The sequence below is a fragment of the Phascolarctos cinereus genome, unplaced genomic scaffold (assembly GCF_003287225.1).
Source record: "Phascolarctos cinereus isolate Bilbo 61053 unplaced genomic scaffold, phaCin_HiC Scaffold_1;HRSCAF=81, whole genome shotgun sequence".
Taxonomy (NCBI): Eukaryota; Metazoa; Chordata; class Mammalia; order Diprotodontia; family Phascolarctidae; genus Phascolarctos; species Phascolarctos cinereus.
Genome location: NW_027555514.1, coordinates 217048831 through 217070614, shown reverse-complemented (window position 1 = coordinate 217070614; position 21784 = coordinate 217048831). Strand labels below are relative to the sequence as shown.

General features: G+C 46.5%; 1 long non-coding RNA gene across 3 annotated transcripts in view; it reads left to right on the top strand.

Moving 5' to 3' along the window:
* The first annotated feature begins 258 nt into the window (after window positions 1-258).
* LOC110194034 (uncharacterized) overlaps window positions 259-21784 on the top strand; it is a 133386-nt gene continuing 111860 nt past the window's right edge. Inside the window, exons 1-2 of one of the 3 annotated variants that reach the window (XR_013482505.1) lie at window positions 259-489; window positions 3161-3278. This is a non-coding gene — a long non-coding RNA (uncharacterized LOC110194034). The remainder of the gene's footprint in view (window positions 490-3160; window positions 3279-21784) is intronic. The other 2 variants (XR_013482507.1, XR_002320613.2) reach the window with 2 other exon arrangements.

Here is a 21784-nt window from a genome sequence, read left to right as displayed (position 1 = left end):
CCCAGGGTGGGTAAGGGTTGGTAGGAATGTACTTCCTGCCTTCTCTAGTGGGGTACAGTTTTATGAATCAACATGAGTGATGAAGTCTGACGAAGAAACAGGTAAACTACAACCCCCAGCATCCTCTTGGGCTGAGGGTGGTCGACATTTCGCAGAGCTTGATGAAGTGTTTCCGGCGGAAGGGGCTGAGGCCTGCTGAAGTGTCCTCCTCCCCTGCCCTCCCCACCACCAGCCCCAGGGCAGACTACATTACCCATTGTCCTCTGCCTGAGGATCCGGAAGTAGCGTGGAGAGCGGAGGGCTGCAGTCCCAGGTGAGGGACTGATAGCTTTGCTACTGTGGGTGATAGTGGAGGGGAAAAGCACAGGGTGCAGTGAGCCCCTGGCCTTAGGGAAGAGTCAGGTGCAGACTGGAGGAAGCTGTTGGGAAACAGGAGATACAGGAGCTGGATCGCCTGGGTATTCTGTAATTTGCAGAGTCCCAGGACAGGTAAGGCCAATAGATGAAAATTATAGCAGCAGCAATAGTAGTTAGACTATGGGGAGTCAGGCCGATATAGAGTAAGAAAGCTGGACAGAGTCAGGAGAAACCTGGGTTCCAATTCTGGTTTGAGGGCTGTGTGGTCCTGGGCAGGCCATAACCTCTCTGAGCTCTAGCGTCTACATTTATAAAAAGGAAACAGCACTTTGCAAACCCAAAGGTTTTGAAGAGACTTTCCACTGGGCAAGGTGGCGAAATGACCTAGGATAGTTTTGAGTTCAGACTTTAAGAAAGACAGATGCAAATGTCACAGGATGCTTAAGGAGTAAGCCCACTAAGAGTCAGGTGTCAAGAATCAGACCGGTTTTCAATCAAAATTCATTTATTAAACATTTACTGTGTGGTAGCCCTGGAGATTCAAAGGTGAAAATGAAATAGCTACTACTCTCAAGATGCTTAAAGGTAGAGGTATATATGGGGAGGGGGTGTGCGTGGATACACTCACATATATACACATACACACATGTATGTATGTGTATATATATATACACACACACACACACACAGACACATATGTACACACATACGCCCCCATATATAGTTACATATAAAACACTTACAAAGGTAACCCTAGCGGCAAAGGCAATAGCAACTGGACCAGGAAAGCCTTCAGGTAGAAGTTAGCCAGTCAATATATTTATTAACTGTTTATTCTGCTACACAAAGCTAGGTGGTGCAATGGCCTCAGACACTAGCCAGGTGACCTTGGGCAAGTTACTTAACCCTGTTTGCCTCAGTTTCCTCAACTGTAAAATGAGCTGGAGAAGGAAATAACAAATCACTCCAGTATCTTTGCCAAGATAACCCCAAATGGGGTCAAGAAGTATCAGACAAAACAGAAATGACTGGGACAGCTAGGTGGCACAGTGAATAGAGCTTTGGCCTTGGAGTCAGAAAGACCTGAGGTCAAATCCAGCCTCAGACACATAACACTTACTAGCTGTGTGACCTTGGGCAAGTCACTTAACCCTGATCGCCTCACCAACAAGCAAAAAAAAATAAAAGAACAGAGATGACTGAGTAACAGCAACAAAATGTACCAGGATCATGCTAACCATTCGGATACAAAGAAAGGCAAAAGACAGTCCCTGCTCTCAAAGAGTTTACAGTCTAATAGGGGAGACATACAAACCAGGGCATACATAAGGGGAAAATTGGCGACAATCAATAGAGGGAAGATACGAGCATTAAGGAGGATTGGGAAAGGCTTCCTGTAGAGGGTGGGACTTGAAGGAAGCTAGGAGTCAGAGATGAAAAGGGAGAGCCTTCCTGTCATGATGGATAAGCAATGAAAATTCTTGTTTGATGAACAGCAAAAGAAAGCAGTTTTACTGGATCAAAGGGTACATGGGGTAGGGGGTGGTTTTAAGGTATAAGAAAACTGGTAGGGGAAACTATGAAGAGCTTTGAAAGCCAAATAGAAGAATTTATAATTGATCCTGGAGGTGATAAGGAGCCATTGGAGTTTACTGAGTGAGACTTGTGGTAGGGAGACCAATGAGACGGCTATTGCAGTAGTCCAAGCATGAAGTGATGAGGTTACCAAGGTCAAATCAACAGGATTTGGCAGCATATTTGGTTGTGAGAATGAGAGAGAGAGAGAGAGGATTGTAGGAAGCTTGGGTGACTGGGAGAATGGTGCTACCCTCCACAGTAACAGGAAGTTAGGAATCGAGGAAGGCAAGCCCCATCTCTTGTAAAGATATACTGAGTTCAGTTTTGAATTTTGTTGAATTGTCTAGAGGACATCCAAGAAGTTTAAACCGAGTTTAGAAGGAAATTGTGTCTATCATGAGGTAAAGATGAGGAGGGGCTGCCTTTCAGGTGCAGGAGAATAGCTGGTACAAAGGAACAGAGTGTCACATGAGGAGCACCAAGGTGGTCAGTTTGGCCAGACTGGAGTGCACAGAGGGGAGTGATCTGTCATAAGACTGGAAAGATGGGGCCAGGTAGCCAAGAGCTCTAAGTCCCAACGGCCAAGGTTATATTTGATCCTGAAGGTGACAGGGAGCTACTGGAATTTATTGAATGGGGAGGGGGTGGGGTGGAATGTTGATGTGGTCACATGTAGACCTGGGGAGAGTGACTTTATTGTCTTTGTGGAGGATGGATCGGATTAGGGAGAGGCTAGGGTCAAAAAGGCCATTTAGGAGGCTGAAGCAATAATCCAGGCGAGAGGTGATGATGTCCTGACCTGAAGTGGTAGCTGTGGAAGCAGATACAAGAAACAGCAAGATCTTGCTTTGCGGTTTGGTCATTTGGTCTGGGATGCTTTGAGAGTAGCTCAGAGGCAGAGAGGGAGAGGTATGATCAAGGGGACCTCCATAGCTCCCTTAGAGTCACGGATTTTGATGCTTAGGGATAGAGCATCAGACCTAGACTCAGGAAGACTCATCTTCCTGAGTTCAAATCCAGTCACAGACACTTCCTCATTGTATGACCCTGGGGAAATCATTTAACCCAGTTTGTCTCAGTTTCCTCATCTGTAAAATGGGCTGGAGAAGGAAATGTCAAACTACTCCAATATCTTTGCCAAGAGACCCCCAAATGGGGTCACAAAGAGTCAGACATGAGCCAACAACAACAACTAGCTCTACTTCTTCCTCCTCCTTGGTCCCAGGTTGACTCCCCACCATTTCTGAAGAAGCAGTGTTGTACAATGGAAGGAGGAAGCACTTGCACTTGAAGTCGGGAGCCCTGGGCTTGGGTCCCTGTTTTGCCACTTACTGTCAATGGAGGTAGGTCACTTAAATGTTACCTTTTTGGGCTGCAGTTTCCCCATCTATATAATGGGAGCAGTGGGACTTGGATTCCCTACCTCACGGGGTCATTAGGAGGAAAGTACTTTGCAGAAGGTAAAGCTGTATATACATTTCAGCTAATGTTACCCTTTTTAGATATACAATAGTCATCAGTGTGCTGGGTCTGAGTCAATTTGTATCCTTTGACATGAGAACCTAATTACCACAGAAACTTGGGAGGGTATTTCCTCTATCTGCCTTCCTCTTAGACTGCACTTAACCCTCCTGCAATGGAGGGCAGTCTTTCCCGTGCAATGAATGACTGAAAAAGCATTTATTGTAGTAAGCATTTACATTGTGTCAAGCACTGGGCTAAGCCGTGGGTAATGCAGATAGAAAAAGCAAACAGTCCTTGTTCACAAGGAGCTCACACTCTAACTAAGAAAGACAAAATCTGTAGGAGAGCTTTGCTACCAGGCAGATGGCAAGGCTGCCCCCAGAAGCAGCCTGATGCCATTGGGGAGGGAGGGAAGTGGAACTACAGAAGGGATTCTGGCTTCCCTATGGCAGAGGGAGGGATGGGGGTTCATAGTATAGCCAGAAGGGGAAAAGGAGAAGGAAGGTGGGAGGGGCTCTGGGGGTGGGTTGGGGAAGTGGAGCCCTATGGGATCCCTGTCCTTGTCAAAGCTCTCCAGACACCCTGGATGGGTATGGGGCAGCCTGCTGGTGGACAGGGTCATGTCTTTCTTCCTTGGTTGTCCATTGCAGGCTGTTGGAAAACAATTTCATACTTCTTGGTGAGGTTATAATTTAACCTCTATGCCTTATGCTGTAGGTGGGGAAAGTTTGTCCCACCTTCTAGAGAAGAAGGGAATGGTCCAAACCCTTCCCCCTTCCATACAACTATGGAAAGAACTCCACATCCTCCCAGTCACCTGGGTTCCCAACCTAGGTGTTGATGTGTCATTTTTCAGTTTTTTCTTTTCTTATTTTTCCTTTTCTTTTCCTTCCATCTTTCAATCAACCAGCCAAAAAGCATCTATTAAACACCTACTGTGTGTTAGGCACTGTGCGAGGCACTTCTGTGTTCAGCACTTTATGAATCAACCCTCCATTTGTCATTGTTCTGAGACCCTTCCCCTTTCCTGCCTCCAACTCTGGAGTTGGAGGAGAGATTATATGGAATGAATGGAATGATATCCCTCTTCCTCTTTCATATTTATGTATCAATTTTTACTTCTAAATGCTTTCATATCTGTTGACTCAGTTTATCCTCACCACAGCCAGGTTATGACTTGCCTAAACCTATAGAATCTAGACCACTTGACTCCCCGCCTCCAACTCTTGACATCAGACCACACAGTGGAGTACAGCAGCATTAATGATAATGGCCCTTAGGGGCAGCTAGGTGGTGAAGTGGACAGGGCACTGGCCCTGGAGTCAGGAGAACCTGAGTTCAAATCCAGCCTCAGACACATAACACTTAGCTGTGTGACTCTGGGCAAGTCACTGAACCCCAATTGCCTTACTAAAAAAAAAAAAAGATAATGGCCCTTATCCCTCTGTATCCACTGCTGCTACCTTCTTCCCCCATGTTTCCATTCTAGGCTTCTGGTGATTGAGAGAAAGTCCCAGTTGTGCTCAGGCATCATTGAAAATCCTAGAGTCAGGGTGACCAATCCCATAATCCTGAAGCTGGGCAGGGGATAAGGGAGGCAGGTCCCCCCTAGGATATCTGAGTGCCACCCCCAAGCCCTCCTCAGCCTGCAGTTGTCCATTTGGCATGGGAGGAACCACCTGGCTAGATCAGTAAAACTCTCCCTCTGAAACCAGCCAGGGGATGGGATTGTCTTGTGTCTGGACTGTGATTTCCTTCCCTCTTCTCTCCTCCCCCTCTTTCCCTGCTGATCCCAGTTAGAGCTCGAGAACAAGACAGCAGCTGAGTGAGATGGATCAGGCTGGGCCCTCCATCAATCACTAAGCATCAGTGTCCCATGGGCATCGAGGAGAGCTGCAGAAGGAGGAAGAGGAGTGCCCTATCTTTGCCCTGGGGAAGCTCCTTGAACACACACCCAGTCCTCAGATAGAGGCAGAGAAGTCAGTGCCTGGAATGGAATACAAACTGAGTGTGTGCATGCTGTGGAGATACACACACACATACACACACACACACACACACACACACACAACACAGGGAGGGAGAGTCAGAATAGACTGAATCAGAAAAAGGTTTCGAGTGGAAGGAAATACTGAATACAGTAAGGAAGGAAAGAGGAAAGAACTGAGCACAGAAAGGAAAGGAAGAGCTGGGCAAATCCATAAACAATTATTTCTTGAGCACACACTTCATGAAAGGTACTGCACAGAGATGCAAAGATATAGAACATGGCCTCTGCCCCCAGGGAGCTTACTGTGGGCATGGAAAGATTATTTATACTAGCGACATGAAAAAAAATAATAGCTTACACAGTAAGTTGGGTCAGGAGTATACTGTTGTCCCCATTTTGCAGATGATGAAACTGGGAACTGTCAGATTGGTGAAGTGACTTGTCCAAAGTCACACAGCTGGTAGGGGGATAGCTGTAATTTGAACCCAGATCTCCCAGATTCTCAAGTCCAGCATGATTGCCACTGTACATCATTGCCTCGAAGCAAGAAACTGAGAAATTCTAAATGCCAAGGCATGGGGCCTAGAAGAAGGGGAGGTTATCGAGGGGTAGGGTGAGACTCAGGTTCTCCTGGACCTGAGCTCTTCCCCATCATGGTTTCTAGGACACATATATACAGTTCCTAGAATTTAGAAAGGAGAGTCAGCTGATAGGATTTGGCTGGGGATTGGGTGAGAAGATTCCAACCCCCCCCCCCGGATTTCCACAAGAGCTTCCAGAAAGGGATCTTTTCTGTTGTAGCAAGGTAGCTTAGAATTAAACATGAGAAAAGACTAACTGCTAAGACAGAGAAGCCCAGGGAAGTTCTAGAGTCTTCTTATGGAACAGTGAAAAGAAAGGCAGCTGAGATGGTGAGAACTTGGCTAGCGATAATGGTGGTAAGTTAGATGGGCGAACAGAATGGGTACAGTCCTACCTGGAGGCAGAAGAATGCTGCCATTTGGATTTTCAAGAGTGATTTGGGGACCTCTCTGTCCCTCAGGTGACATCAAGCCTCCCATTAGGACCCTCCAAAGAGTCTGCCACTTCTGAAAGCTTCCCCACTCCCCTTCCAGCCTGGCCCAGGACCTTCTGGAAGAGAAGTTGAGACAGAATACAGAGCTGGACCAATGCTATCACTAGATACCATCAAGGTCCCACAGCTGTGCTCTTCTTGAGTATGAAAATAGGAGTTGTCAGCATGGCCCAGATTGGGGTGAGGAATCTGGGAGGGTGGGAATGGAGGGTGAGGCATTTTTGATCAGGATGCTTAGGTTGTATAGGAAAAGTGTGTGTGCATATATGGATGGACACATGGGGTGGGGCTTGTGAACATGTGTATACCTGTGGGGTCCTTCCACTCCCCTACCCCTTGCTGGCTCCTGTGGTTGCTCAGACACTCTTTGCTTCACTGCCGGTCGTTAGCCAAGCCCATTAACGATGGTTCCATTTCCCCTCTGTGATGTCCACTAATTGCCTCCGGGAGCCTTCCTTCCGCCACTGCCTACCCCTTCTAACCCCACCCCGTCTTTTGATTTCTCTCCCACTCCCACCCAGGCTGGGTCTAGAAAAGGTAAGGGGGGAAGAGGGAAGATCTTTTCATTTCTTTGCCTCACCTGGGGGCCATCCACCTCCAATTCTTTTCAAAAAGAAAAAGAAGACCCCTCCCCCCCAAGGGAAGAGTGGTGTTGGTTAGGAAAATTAGGTTCTGAGGTGGAAAAGGAGCGGAAAAGGACATGGGTGTTTACATTGCTGGGTTGTTTGTTTGAATTAAACCAGGGGTTCTTAACCTTTTTGGTGTGCCTTGGAACCCTTTTGGCCATGATCTGGTGAAGCCTTTCTTAGAATTATGTTTTCAAATGCATAAAATAAAATACACAGGATTACAAAGGAAACCAATTATAAAATAGGCACTGTTCTGACTGGAATGACACAAGTGAAATACAATTATGAAAATATTTTTTGAAAAAAAAAAGTTCGCAGGCCCCAGGTTCAGAACCATATTGGTGGGTGCTGGAATGAGGATCTCAGGATAGCTGGGCTTCAGGTAGCTCCTGGGATGAGTGCATGGGTAGTGTTCACAGGCAGAGGGGAGGGTAAGGGCAGGAGGCTTGATCTTTTTGATTAACTCCAGCTAGGTGATGAATGATTGTTAGGTGGGTATGATGGCTAGAGGTTTGGGGAGTAGGAGGAAGCTCAGAGCGATGATCAACTCTACCATGTTTCTAGCCCACCAACCTTTACACCCTCCTCCCCCACCTCAAATCCTTGCTGTCTCTGTCCATCATTCTTTTCCTCAGCTGTATGGCCTCTGTGCCTTTATGAAGGCTGAGGACCTTGAAGCCCTCACAGATTTGCATTCCTTGTTCCCTGCTCCGATGCTAAAAGTTGATAGGAAGTGGGGTGGGGATGTCTGGAAGCCCTAATCCTCAATGGAAGTTGGGAGAGAGGTGCCAGCTTAGGACCCAGACACCCTGGTCCCCAAATCTCCAGCTGTATGGACAAAAGTCTGAGGTTGGCGGTTGAATTCGTGGTACATGGATAAAATGGAAAGGAGCAGGTATACTGAAACTTAAGTATTCTGTCTCTATCTTTGTGATTGTCATGCCTCTATTTTCTTCCCACAGGTGTCCTTTAGAGATGTCTGTGTAGTTTGGCACTGTCTGGGCACTGGGAGGATAGTGTGAGCCCCACCCAAGTATACCAAAATGTGGGGTCCCAGGACTGGAACGCCCCCAGCTAGAGGGGAGTAGTGCCTGTTTCAGACTTCTCTGCTCATTGTGGGCAAGCCGGGACCCTCCCTGACCCTTCTCTATCTACCTGCCCTGGTCACTTCTTGGCCCCCAGTAGTTGAAACCTGCCAGCCAAGCAGCAGGAGCAGCTGCTAGGAGTTTGTGACATGAAGTACAGGTACTGAGTTCAGCTGGCATAGGGGTGGTGGAGTGGTATCCAGCCTGCAAGGTGTACTGGCAGGCAAGGTGCCTACACCTTTTTACCCCAAAGCCCACAACCCATCTGGGCTGGGAGGCTGTGGCCAAGGAAGGAGCTGGGCTGATTCAACCTCTGTTCACAGTCGAGTTAGCTATCCAAATTGTGCCCATTGCTGGGGGTGGGAAAGAATCCAATGCTGTTTGGCTCACGTCTTATCCTGCTAGACTGGACACATGCATACCAAGGTGCTACTTGTATATATAATTTCCTGACAAGATCTCTCCTGGGAAACTGGATAATGTTGACTTTCACATGCTGAACTCTTCTTTTTAGCTGCTGTTGCAGTTATAACATTAGACTCACTCCCTCTTTGGAGCCTCCTTGCCTCCTCTCTCCCTTGAATTGTTTCCCTTTGGTGTGGTACCCATACTCTACATGGAATTGCCAGGAAATAGACACTTCCCCAGGTGGTTTCCCTCTCCACCCCACTGTCTTGTCCTGTCTGGGGACCTGGTCTGGCTGAGAGCAATTTGAGCAAGTGATGTTGGCACCTTCAGAGGATAAACTTACTGCTCTCAGGGAAAAGCCCCCAACTGGAAGCCAAACCTATCTATACAGGACTGAACACTCAAATCTTTTCCTTTGGGTTCTGCCCTTTTCGGTACTTGGATTTGAGAGATGAGCATCATTGCAAAGAGACAGACCAAAGCTAGAGTTGGGGTGTACTTCCTGATCCTTTAAGGTGGGAGACACTGAATTACACTACCAATGGGCGAGTGCATTTCTCCTTATTTCTGAAGATTATTTAGAATAGGTGATACTTTCTTATTCATACTTTGTGGTTAGAATGAAAAAAGCAACCCTTCTCAGGGTGGGGGGATGGACCTGATGACCTCTGGAAAAGCAGTGCTAACCTGTAATCTGACTGCTAGATGCATTGATCCCTAAGCCCTTTAGCTGCATCCTTTCTCATTTGCCTCTGCTGAAGGATTTCAGTGTGCTTGAGGTATGGGTAGGAGGGTGTAAATAGCTTTCTGCTTAATCACCTTCCTGAAGCTGTAATGTCCCTGTTAAGTGCCTGTCCAGTTGTTTGTCTGGTACTCCAGGGCACTGTCGGGACGTGTGATGGATGGATTCCAGCCAAGTGTCTCCTGCTAACTTGATTCTCAGCTCTTCTGAGTAGCCAGTTGGGGTCCCCTCCAGTGAGGGCTGGGAAAGCAAGCTGGGCTCTGGGTAATTCTCATACCTGCTATGAGGTAGGAATGTATGTGTGTGTGTGTTTATGTGTACTCATGCCAGAACAGACCAAGTATGAGCTTTCATCTCTGAGGACTGGCCTCCTTCAACTTTGAAAGACAGTAGGGTTGTTAGTGCCTGCCCCATACAAGCTCCCCTCACCCACACTCCCTGCTGTCCACGCTTGGGTTTCCTATTTCCTCTTTGTTCCTATCTGCTGTCAGTTGCTGTATGAATGAAAGAAGTGAGCTCCTCCATGTTCAAAGCCCTGTACAAACTGGATACCAGAGAGGAAGAAGGCCCAGTCGATGGGCCTTATTGAGTAGTTGCTACATGTAATATGGTTCTGTTTGGCATTGAAGATCCAGAGAAAAGTAAGTCATGTTGCTCAAACTCAAGGAGCTTAACATCCCTGAGATAAGAATGTACAATGGGCACCAGCCCAGGAAACAGGAGATCAGGGTTCTAGGACCACCAGCCCAGGAAATAGGAGATCAGGGTTCTAGGACCACCAGTCTAGGAATCTGGAGATCAGGGTTCTAGGACCACCAGCCCAGGAAACAGGAGATCAGGATGCTAGGACCACCACTCCAGGAATCTGGAGATCAAGGTTCTAGTCCATGCCCTGCTACCAATTAGCTATGTGACCTTGGGCAAGTCACTTGACCTTTCAGCTTCCTCATTTGCAAAATGGATATTTGGGACTAAGGCTTCCTCCCAGCCCCAAAGTTCTGAATCTATGGTCATAGAGAGAGGATCATAGAATGTTGTAGCTGGAAGGATCCAAGTTCTAGAGAAGTTACTTGCTTACTTTACACAGCTTATTAGGTGGCAGAGATGGGACCAGAACCCAAGACTTCTCACTCTCAGGCTAGTGTTTTCCTCTCACCACACCACTCTATGTCTCTCTGTCTATGAGCTATAATTTATTAAGTAATGAGCACATGAAAAAAATAAGACCAGGTAGTGAAGGTCAGTGAATTGATTAGAATTTGAGCAGGTGGAGGGGGTCAAGGAGTGATGACAAGCATAAAGTATGCTCCCCATACAATAGGCTCCTTTAAGAGCTGAAAGGGACTTCAGAAGCATCTCATCCAATTTACTCATTGTTTATAAGTCTCAGAGACAGTGAGTGAATGCACAGGATTTCAAGGTCTAAAGGGACCCTGGTCCTACCCATACCTGAAAAAGAATCCTCCCTACAATAGTCCCAATAAGTGGGGTTACCCAGCCTTTGCTCCAAGAAGAAGAAGAAGGTACCATTCCTCCAGGCAGCCAATTCCACTTTGGGATAGCCCTCATTGTTAAAAAGGTTTTCCTTACGTCGAGTCTCAATTTTCTTTTTTTGCGATCTCCACCCATTGCTCTTAGGGCTACCTTTAGGAGCCATAGTAATATTTCCTAGGACCATAAATTTAGAGCTAGGAGGGATCTTAGAGGCAATCAGATCCAAACCAAAATAAAGTATTTTACAGATGGGAAAACTGAGGCCAAGAGAGATTAAATAACTTGCTGAAGTTCACACAATTGAGAGACTGAGGACTTTGGCTCTTGCTCTTCCTATCCCTAGAACCTAGCATGATCACTCTTATACATAGGCACTTAAATGCTATTGAAATTCATCATTCATTCAAGGAGCATTTGTGAAGCACTTGCTATGTGCCAGGCATTGTGCTAAGTACTGGGCTATGAAGACGAGGAGATAGTCTATTGCTAGCTTCCACTCTCTTGGGGCTAGAGATAACAAAGGAAATTTAAGTAAATACAAGGTAGATACTCGTGTAGGTTGGGGGTAGAGGAGAGAGCTAGCATCTGGGTAGGATCTGGACAATAATAGCTAAAGATAAAGTGATTTACATAGATGACCTCCTTTGATGAGCTCTAGGTAAGTGCGCTTGAACTAAGTTTTGACAGAAACTAGAGCGTGAGTCCTTTAAAAGGCTGAGGTGAAGTGCATTCCAGGCTTGGGGGCTTTGAGGTGGCAGACAGAGCTTGGGAAGTTCAGTAGGCTAATTGAACTGAAGTGAATTTAGAAATCGGAGGCTTACAAAAGTATCTTGCCTGCATCAGTGGTCAGAGAACTGAAAGGGAAGGAGAGGGGGCAAGGAAGGGAGTGTTGGAGCAAATAAAATGGTAGTGAGAAGGCTTATTGAGGGTGGTGTCCTTCTTGCCTACTCCCTGGGCTAAGTATAAAGGCTTTACACCTGGGGGTTAGAGATTCCCTTAAAGTGGTCCCTACCATCATTTCCTTGGGATCCCATGTGGGTCCTAGGCTTGTTTATCAACCCAAACCCACATTGGCCCCAAACATCAAGAGGCATATTGAGAGGTTTCTGATATCTCTGGTGTTCCCCACCCTTAAGACAGGAAAAGACGTGGGACTGCCTGTTTTCTTCAGGCCCCTAACATATTGGGAGTAGGGATGGGGTCTCCCTGATACCTTGGCAGGAATAAGCCTTATGATGGATAACATATTTGAGTTCTTTATTTTGGGTTGGATCTGATTGCCTCTAAGATCCCTCCTAGCTCTAGCATTTTTTTTTCTTTTTAGGCAATTGGGGTTAAGTGACTTGCCCAGAGTCACACAGCTAGTAAGTGGCAAGTGTTTGGTCTGAGGCTGGATTTGAACTCAGGTCCTCCTGAGTTCAGGGCCGGTGCTCTGTCCACTTCGCCACCTAGCTGCCCCTCTAAATTTCTTAATTCAGCAACCTCATTCTAGTCCAGCATGGCAGGAAAACTGATCTGGTATTCCAGGCTTCTCCTTCACCATAGGATTCAATACTGCCATCTCTTAATTTTCCACCTGTGGGTCATCTACCCAGTAGAATAGAATCCTTGAATGACTTCTCCTTGCCTTTCCCTACAAGCATGTTCAAGGACTGTCTCAGCCCAAGTGAATTGAACCCATTATGATTAGCTCTTGAACCAAATAGAATGAAAAATTTGAAGCTGCTGTAAAGATAACAGCAAATGGAAATGAGTTTTGGATTATCAATGCAACCCTCCACTAATGTGAATGTAGATTCTTCCCTCACTCTCAAGGGGTTGTTACTTTAGAACAGTGGTAGTGATTCACAGCTTGGGTTGAAGGGTTAATGGGAATGTGACACCCCCTCCCTCAGTCTGAGAGGGGAGACTGAGGCAGTGTGGTATAGTAGCAACAGGTGTGGACTTTTGAGTCAAAGGAGCTGGCTTCAAGTACTGGTGCTGCTAGGTTACACTAGGTGTGTGATCTTGGGCAAGTTACTTCATTTATTTTCTTTTTTTTTTTTTTGGCAAGGCAATTGGGGTTAAGTGACTTGCCCAGGGTCACACAGCTAGTAAGTGGCAAGTGTCTGGTCTGAGATCAGTTTTGAACTCAGGACCTCCTGACTCCAGGGCCGGTGGGTGCTCTGTCTACCGCACCACCTAGCTGCCCCAAGTTACTTCATCTCTACAGATCTCAGGGAGTTGGGAGATGGAAGACGGGATAGATCAGATGAATCTCTCAGGTCCCTTTTAGATCTAGTCCTTTAAGTCATCACGATTCTATCTAAGGAATAATGGCTTCTGAAGCCTTTTCTAACTGATTCAAAGGGAAGCTCCATCCTTATTTTTTCCCTTGGGGAAGCAGGTTGGCTTTAGGGAAGACAAGGCATAGACCTGGATTTCCTTTTCTACTCCCTTTTCTCTGCCACCTCCTACCTAAGTCCTCTCCCTTTCCTGCACCAAGACAGTGCCTTTCAAAGGGTATTTGTTGCTCTTTCCTTGAACTCTAAGCAGGAAGTTGGAGCTCAGGGAGAAGGAAAAGTGATAGAGGGGCAACTGTCCACAAAGTGAAGGAGGCTGGCAAACTGTAACCCAGGAGGAGTAGGGGCTGGCTGGGAAATCATTGGACCCCAGAATCCTAGCTCTTGGTCTTAAGGCTCTCCCTTTCTAACCTCTAGAGAAAGGAAGTGACTGACCTCTGGAAGCTAGGAGGTGGCTTAGGCATGCCTTTACTATTTTGAATGGTGTCCTTTTAACTTCTGGGGCTTTGAAAGGGAGACTGTGGTCAGGGTAGGGTCAGACCAGGAGTGTCCGATGTTAGATCAAAAAGACTGTTGACAGTTTGGAAACCTAGCCTGAGACACAGCTGGAGCTGAGAGGGCTGAAGGTATGGAGTGGGCTGATGGTAATGGTAGGGACTGAATACCAATCTTTGTCTCTAACGGTACTGTTTAAAGAGGATGGAAGCCAGCTGTTTTCTATCCCCACCTGTGGCCCTGAAAAAGCTCCATCTGCAGGAGAGGTTGAGATTAGATATGTGGAGTTACTTCCCAGTTTGGGGGTTGGAAAACATGGGGATAGGTGACTTCAGGGGAAATAGCTCAATTTAGGGGGCATCTCCTAGAGACTTTGAGACCACTTTCCTGACCCTGTCAATCTGGGCTGAATTAGGGACAATGGTATCCCCAGGGAGTCAAGGTACAAAGGTTTGATTTGGGGAAAAACAATTTCTCCTTTCCCTTATTTCCCCTCCTGCTCCTTCTTTCCCTCATTCCCAGAGACTGGAGTGTTTTGTTTTATTTTTTTTTGGAATGGATCACTCTCCTCCATCCCCTTGCCCTTCTATGTGTTTCCATTCCCATCTCAAGGATCCTCAGTTTCTGACATCAGTCCCTTGCCTCCACGTCAGCCTTGGCAGCTGGGGTGGCAGGAAGCCCAGAATAGCCCCATTCCTCACCCCAGAGTCTCTGCCAAGTCTCCTAGCAATTTCCATTTTCATTAATTGAAGCAGCTTGATCCTGATCATTCAAGTCCAGCAATTTCCTTTCACCTGGTTGGGGGATGTCTTGGGGGGGAAAAGATTCCTCTGGAGGTCATTCTGTCTGCCTTATATGCAACAGAATGGACCCTCTCCTTCAACATGCAGAGAGTGACCTGCTGCTCTCAGTGAGGTAGTCTGACCTTCCCAGAGAGCCCTGGCAAAAGGAGCCTTAATTATGTGCCTTTAGGAAGCCCTTTCTGTCTACCCTCAGTCCTTCCAGCCGTAGCTTTGTGGCCCATTTCTGGTTTCCCAGCTTTCAGATCATAGGTCTAGAGCTCTAAGGGCCCTCAGAGACAATCTAGTCTGATCCTGTTTTTGTACAGAGACTCAGGGAGATTAAGTGGCTTGCCCAGATCACCATAACTGAAATTTATATGGGCTTTAAAGCCTCAATCTCTTTGCATACATTTTGTCATCTAAGCTTCACAACACCCCTGAGAAGGTGCTGCTTCAGGTTTTATCCCTGTTTTACAGGTGAGACAATTAAGGGTCACATAGCTAGGAAGTGTGAGAGACAGGAATTTGAACCCACTTCTTCCTGATCCCCAAGTCCACTTTCCCTACTACTCCATGATGTCTCCAGGAAGAACTAGGTCATTAGCTTAGGTGAAACTAATTCTTCAAGGAAGATGGAGTTGATGACTCGGGAGGCAATCTTTCTGCAGCCTTTTTTCCCCCCCCCCTAAACTTTAGGAACCCAGATTCTTGAAGGTGAGACTAGGACAGTATCTCAGTAAACTTCCTGACTCTTAGTCTGGGAAGTGAGGTGTCAGGGTAAGAGGACAACAAGGAAGAGATGGTCCAGAGAAGAGGTGGAATGAATGCATTTCATCCATTGGTACAGCTTTGGAGGGTGTTTGTGGTTCTACTGTGAGGTCTCTTGGTTTCTGTAAACTAGACTTCGAGTAAGTGTGATGGTGTCACTGTGCATTCATTCATTCATTCATTCATTCATTCATTCATTCATTCATTCATTCATATTGCCTTTTGCTATCCCCGGGGGCATCTTTTTAGCAGGTCCATGTCTGATCCCTGGATTTTTTTTTTTTTGCCCTGAATTGATGTGTCTGCCTGCCTCATAGGACGATGTGCACTTGGAGGCGCTGTGTGTGTGTGTGTGTGTGTGTGTGTGTGTGTGTGTGTGGTGTGTTTCCATATCCATTGCAGGCCCGATTCAAGCCTCGTGCTTCCATTGTCCTTGGGGGAGCTCAGCCCTTCTCGGTGGCCCTGTGCTGTATGTCCCCTTGCAGGAGGGTCCCCTGCTCGGTCCCGAGACAGGTGCAGATAGGGGGAGAAGCGGGGGGAGGTTGGGGGATCTCGCAATTTGTGAGTAGGAAGAACAGATTTTCGGAGGCAAGCAGCTCGGGCGGCGGGACGCTGCTCTGGCCCCCAGCTCCTCCGCAACCCAATTAAATAACATTTAAATGCATAACCAGCCCGCTCTGCGATGAGAGTGGAAATTGGGTGCGGGCGGCGGGGCGGGCTGGCGGGCGGTGTTTTGCGGAGCTCAGCGATTCTGCTGGCAATTTCCCCGCTCGCTTGCTCGCTGGTGAGGCTTTTATGGGCCCGCTCCCAGCCCTCGGCTCGGCCTGGCTTCTTCCGCCACCTCCTTTCCTCCCCCTCTTTGCTGCCGGCTCTGCCATTCCTGTGTCCTTCTCGGTGCCGCGGCCTGGGTGTGGGGCTGGGGCCTTGCTCTGCTCGGGCCCAGGCTCCCGTGCTGCAACACACACACACACACACACACACGTACACATACCTCCCTCTTTCTCTGTCTCTCTGTCTCTTTCCCCATCTTTCTGCCCTCCCTGAGTCTTCCTGTCTCTTTATGCCCTTGCCCCTGTCTCTCTGTCCCCTTCTCCTACCTCTCTGCCTCACTGTCCCTACCACTGTTTCTCTGTCTCTTCCTCTGTTTCTCTGCCACTATTTCTCTGCCTGTCACTCTGCCCTTGGCCATCCCTTTGTTTCTCTATTCCTCCTTCTGTTTCTCTACCCCTGTCCCTCCCTCTGTTTCTCTGTACCCCTTTCCCTCCCACTGTTTCTTGGGCCCTCTCTCTCCCTGACTCTTGGTCTCTGCCTCAGTGTCTCTCTGTGCATCTTCTTCTCTCCTTTCTCCTGTTTTCTCTGTCTGGCTTTTTCTTCTCTCCTGGTGACCTAGAAGTATGTTCCAAGGTTATTCCATATCCCCCCCCCATGAATGTGGCTCCATCAGGATGGCCACATTGGTTTATTCATCTTTTGCCCCTCCTGCCCTGTGTCTCCTCTGATTCTTGCATCTCACCCCTACTTCTTTTTATTCAGAGGACCATGGTGAAGGATCGGTAAAGAGGACAGAATTTAACCCAACTCCATTTTACTGAATGAAAAAAAAAAAAAGACTGGCCCAAGCTAACCAACAGTAAAACTGAGCCTCAGACCCAAATCTTCTGGAGGCGGATCTAGTGCTTTTCCTTCTACACCAGGCTACCTCCATAGCGGGTCCCTATCTTCTCCATCATAACCCTTGAAAGGTGAGAGCTGGGCCAGGAGTGAGGAATAGCAGGGGGAAAAATTCAGATGCAAGCAGGCAGATCCTGTATTAACCTAGATGCAAATGAATGTACCTTCCTCTCCTCTCCCTCGGGCCTTTTTGGGGTTCACAGTATAGGCTTGACTATCCCATGATGCCTTTTTTTTTGGAGAAGGAAAAAGGTGAAGCCTGGTCTCCTTGTGTGTGTGCCTCCTTCCTGTTCAAGGGGAGAGTGGGAATCTTGCAGTAGGCATAGGTTCGGGATCTTGCATTTTCTCTTCTCCAGGAGCATGCAGAGCTCATAGAGGGCAGCAGAGGGCCAGCCATCAGAGGCTGGGATCCCAGAAGCAGCAGCGTAGTATGTGTGTGTGGTGTGATATTGTAGATGTGATATAGTGTCAAATGGGGAGAGAGGAAGAGAAGGGTGTGAGGGTAGGAAAAGCCTTGGTGTGTGGCCTGTGTCTCTGTGTGAGGTGTGTATTTTTAGTGGGGGTGGAGAGGAGAGGTCTGCCTTGTACTGTGAATGTTGGTTGTGTCCTCTCCGCAGTTCTCACTGCCTCTCTTTCCCCCCACCCATCCCCCTATACTTTGCTTTCTTTTCATGTGTCTCTGAGGTCTACACCTCTCTCCATTTCCCTGTTCCTGTCTCTTGAGTGTCTCTGTCTTTCTTTGTCTCTGCTATTCTCTAAGATTATTCTTTCTCAGTCTCAATCTCTGCATTTTAATCTGACCCTTTTTACTTACCTATCTGGTTCCCCTGGGTTGTTGGTGATAAAGGATTTTGATCCCCTTGAGCAAGTGACATAGAGGAAGGGATGATGTAATATGTGTTCTTTCTCTATTGAAAATTCCCATGAACCATAGAGAAGGACCTACCGTAGCCAGCATGAAGACCTACCAGTAAGACCTGCAAATCTATTAGTTTGTCTAAGATCAGACAAAGGCTAACCCTCCCAAGGAGGTATGGGTTGGTGATTCCAAAGGGCAGGAGTGATTGCCTCTGTTATATGGCAGAGAAGGATTGACAAGTGCAGGGTTGCCACAGGTTAACCTCTCAGGAGAAGAATTTGGAAGGAGGGCCCAAGAGCTGAGAACACAGTTCTTTCACTTTCCTCAGGCTGAGTTTCCCTTCCCAGTTTTAAGAAGGAGATTATGCACTAGGTTGCCTAGGTTTCTGTATAGTCAAAGGGGCAGACTGAGCTGAAGAAGAGGCCTCATCAACCTGGCCTGGGCTCTGCATCTCTCCTGGGCCACTCTCTCTATTTCCATTTTCCCTCCACATCCCTCTCTCTGTTCAGAGTCCCCCAGGATTTTTTGCAGCAAATATATCCATACAAATCCCCCACTTTCTAAAGGAGAGGTTTTTGACTTTTTGTGTTTGACAGCTCCCTTTGAGCAGTATCTGGTGACTCCTAAGGACCCCTTCTCAGAACCATATTTTTAAAGGTGTAAAATAAAAGACATAGCATTACAAAAGAAACCAATTATATTAAAAATGTAGCTATCAAAATATTTAAAAACCAGGAAAGAACTTCTATTCTAAAAGTACTAGGAAAGCCGTGTGTATGCAGAAGCTTTGCATCTCCATGAGAGGGCCTATGCTTTATTTAAATACTGTGCCCCAGTGCCTAGTACAGCCCCTTGCACATAGGAAGCACTTCATAAATGTTGGTTCAATTCATTTGGCTTCTTTTCAGCCGTGACCTAGTTTCATTTCATCAGATTCCTGCTTTCTTCAAGGCCCTAGTCCTCATCATGATGTAATGGGTGAGTCAGGGAGACATCCAGACTGACCCTGGACACTTGGGTTGACTGCCACCACCTTAAAGGCTGTGTTGCTTCTTCTTCATCCTCTTCTCCTCTTCTTTTCCTCCCCTTCTCCTCCTCCTTCTTTCCTCCTCTTTTTTTCTTCCTACCTCTCCCTGCCCCCCACACATATCCCTGCCCCGCCATGTGCCTAGACATTGGAAAAGAGGCTGGAAGAGAGATGGTCAAGCTAGAGGAAGGTTGAGAGGAAGTCAAATTGAAAAGAAAGACAGAACAGGAGAAAATAATATTTGTCCAACAGGCTTTGGGGGTTTTGGACTTGCCCTTTGCCCAGAAGTGGTCCTCCCTCTGTTGTCTCTCCCAGCAGCCTCTGTTGTATCTCTCAAGCATCTCATCTTTCCAACTCCTTTCTTGGTGCGGGCCTTTCTACTCTTTCATTCTATCCTGAAGTCTTCTCCCCAACACCTTTTCCTTTCTTCTTCTTCTCTTCTTTTGCCTTGTCCCCTTTTCTTTCTTTCCTGTCCTCTGCCCTTTTTGCCTACTCCATCTCCTCCCTTGGCTTCTCTTCCCTAATCTGTCCCCCGCCATCTTTTTTTTCTTTCTATCTCATCTATCTCTTTTTTCCCCCTTCCCCCAACCCCTTGCTTTCTCTTCTGTCCTTCCACCTCGTTCCGCCAGTTAATCAACAAGCATGTATGTGCCTACACTGTGTTAAACCCTGGCAATACAAAGACAAAAATGCAACAACCCCTGCCCTTAAGGAGCCCATACTCTGTTGGAGGAGATTCATACAGAAATAGATGCAAAACAGATAGAGGCCAGGCTTGTTGGAGAGGGCAGTAGCAATTGGAGGAATCGTAGAAGGTGTCACTTAATCAGAGTTTAGGAGTAAATGTGATTCTAAGAGGTGGAGCCAGGGTAAGGGTGTATTGCTAGGCAGTACATAGACTGACACGTGGCAGCTAGTATCTGTGTTAGGAACAGCAAGACAGGCCATGGAGTTCAGAAAGCACAATAATTTATAATAAGATTGAAGAGGTAGTTTGGTGTTGGGTTGTAAACCGGTTTAAAAGCTAAGCTGAAGAGCTGATGTTTGATCCTAGAGGTGATAGGGAGCCATTGGGTCTTATTAAGTAGGACAGTGACATCGTCAGACTTGCAATTTAGGGAAATGACTTTGGCAGCTGTGTGGTAGATGGATTGGAGAGGGGAGAGAACAGTTGGGCTATTTCAGTAGTCTAGGTAAGAGGTGAGAAAGCACTGACTTCGATTAGCAGAAGTAGAGTGAGTAGAAAGGGGACCAGAGAAGAATCATGGAAATGACAAGATTTGGCAACTTTTTAAATATGTGGGATATGGAAGAGTGAGAAGTCACAGTTAACTCCAAGGTTGTGAAATCGGGTGACTGGAAGGATGGTGATGTCTTCTAAAGATTGAGGGAAAATCAGAATGGGAAAGGGTTTTTAGAGAAAGATAATATATTCAATTTTGGGATGTGCTGAGTTTGAGATGCCTATAAGACATCCGGTTTGAAATGTCCACTAGGCAGTTGGTAATTCAGTGAACTGGGGTTCAGGAGAGAGACTATAAAGTAGAGATATAGATATAGATTCATAGACATATACGTGTATGTATATGTACATGTGTGTGGGTATATACATATCTCTCTCTCTGTCTCTTTGTGTATTTAAAAGTCATTTAGGACAGTATAATGGATAGAGTGCCGGGCCTTGTGTCAGGAAGACCTGAGGTCAAATCCGACCTCAGACAGTGTTTGCTTCAGTTTCCTCATCTGTAAAATGAACTGGAGAAGGAAATGGCAAACCATTCCAGTATCTCTGCCAACCCTCCCCCCCCAAAACCCAAATGGGGTCAGAAAGAGTCAGACACTACTGAACTCAACAACAACAAAAAGCCATTTGCATAGAGGTGATAGGTTCACGGGAGCTGATGAAGTCATGAGGTGAGAGAATATATACATATATATGTATGTATGTGTGTGTGTGTATGTATATATATGTGTATATATATATATATAATATATAGAGAGAGACAGAGAATGGGGGGACCACTCAGGACAGAGACTTGGGGAATACCCCCAGTTAGAGACATATTTTGGTGTTTTGGAAGATGAGTCATCAAAAGAGACTGAGGAGTAGTCAGGCAGATGGGAAGAATACTGAGAGAGACAGCAGTATCCCAAAAACCCACAGAGGAGAGAGTGATCAACAGTGCTGGATACTGCAGAGAGGTTTAGAAGGATGAAGGTTGAGAAAAGGCCACCAGATCTGGCAATCAAGAGATCATCTCTTTCCCTCTAGTGTTTGCTTTCTCCCAAACTTTCCTGTCTTTTCTCTCTTCCTTCATTTTTCCCCACTCCGAGGGCAGCTAGGTGGTACAGTGGACAGAACCTGAAGTCAGGAAGACCTGGATTCAAATCTAACCTCAGACACTTAGTTGCTGTGTGACCCTGGGCAAGTCACTTAACCTTTATTTGCCTCAATTTCCCCATCTGTAAAATGGGGATAATAATAGTACCTAGGGTTGTTGTGAGAATCAAATGAATAATAATTGTATATATATATAAAAAACCTTTATCAAATTGCTTGTCTTCTTAGTGAAGGGAGAGGGGAGAAAATTCAGAATTCAAAATTGTAAAAAGCGAAGGCTAAAAATTATTTTATATATAATTGGGAAAAATTAAAATCTTTTAAAAACGAAATAAGCACTTAACACAGTGTCTGGCATAAAGTAGACACTATATAAATGTTAGCACCACCACATCATGATCTCTACTTCCTGCCACTCTCTCTTCACTTCATTGTCCTCTTGTCTCTCCCCTCTTCTTCATTTCCTTCTTCCCAGCTTTATCTTTGGCTCACTCCATTGTTGAGGGCTGGTTTGAAGTGAGATGATCCAAGTTCAAATGTGAGCTCTTTCCCCTCCCAGCTGTGAGACCTGGGGAAAATCACTTAACTTTTATTTTTAAAAAATTTTTTATTTTTTGCTTTTTTGGTGAGGCAATTGGGGTTAAGTGACTTGCTCAGAGTCACACAGCTAGTAAGTGTTACATGTCTGAGGTCACATTCGAACTCAGGTCCTCCTGAATCCAGGGCTGGTGCTCTAT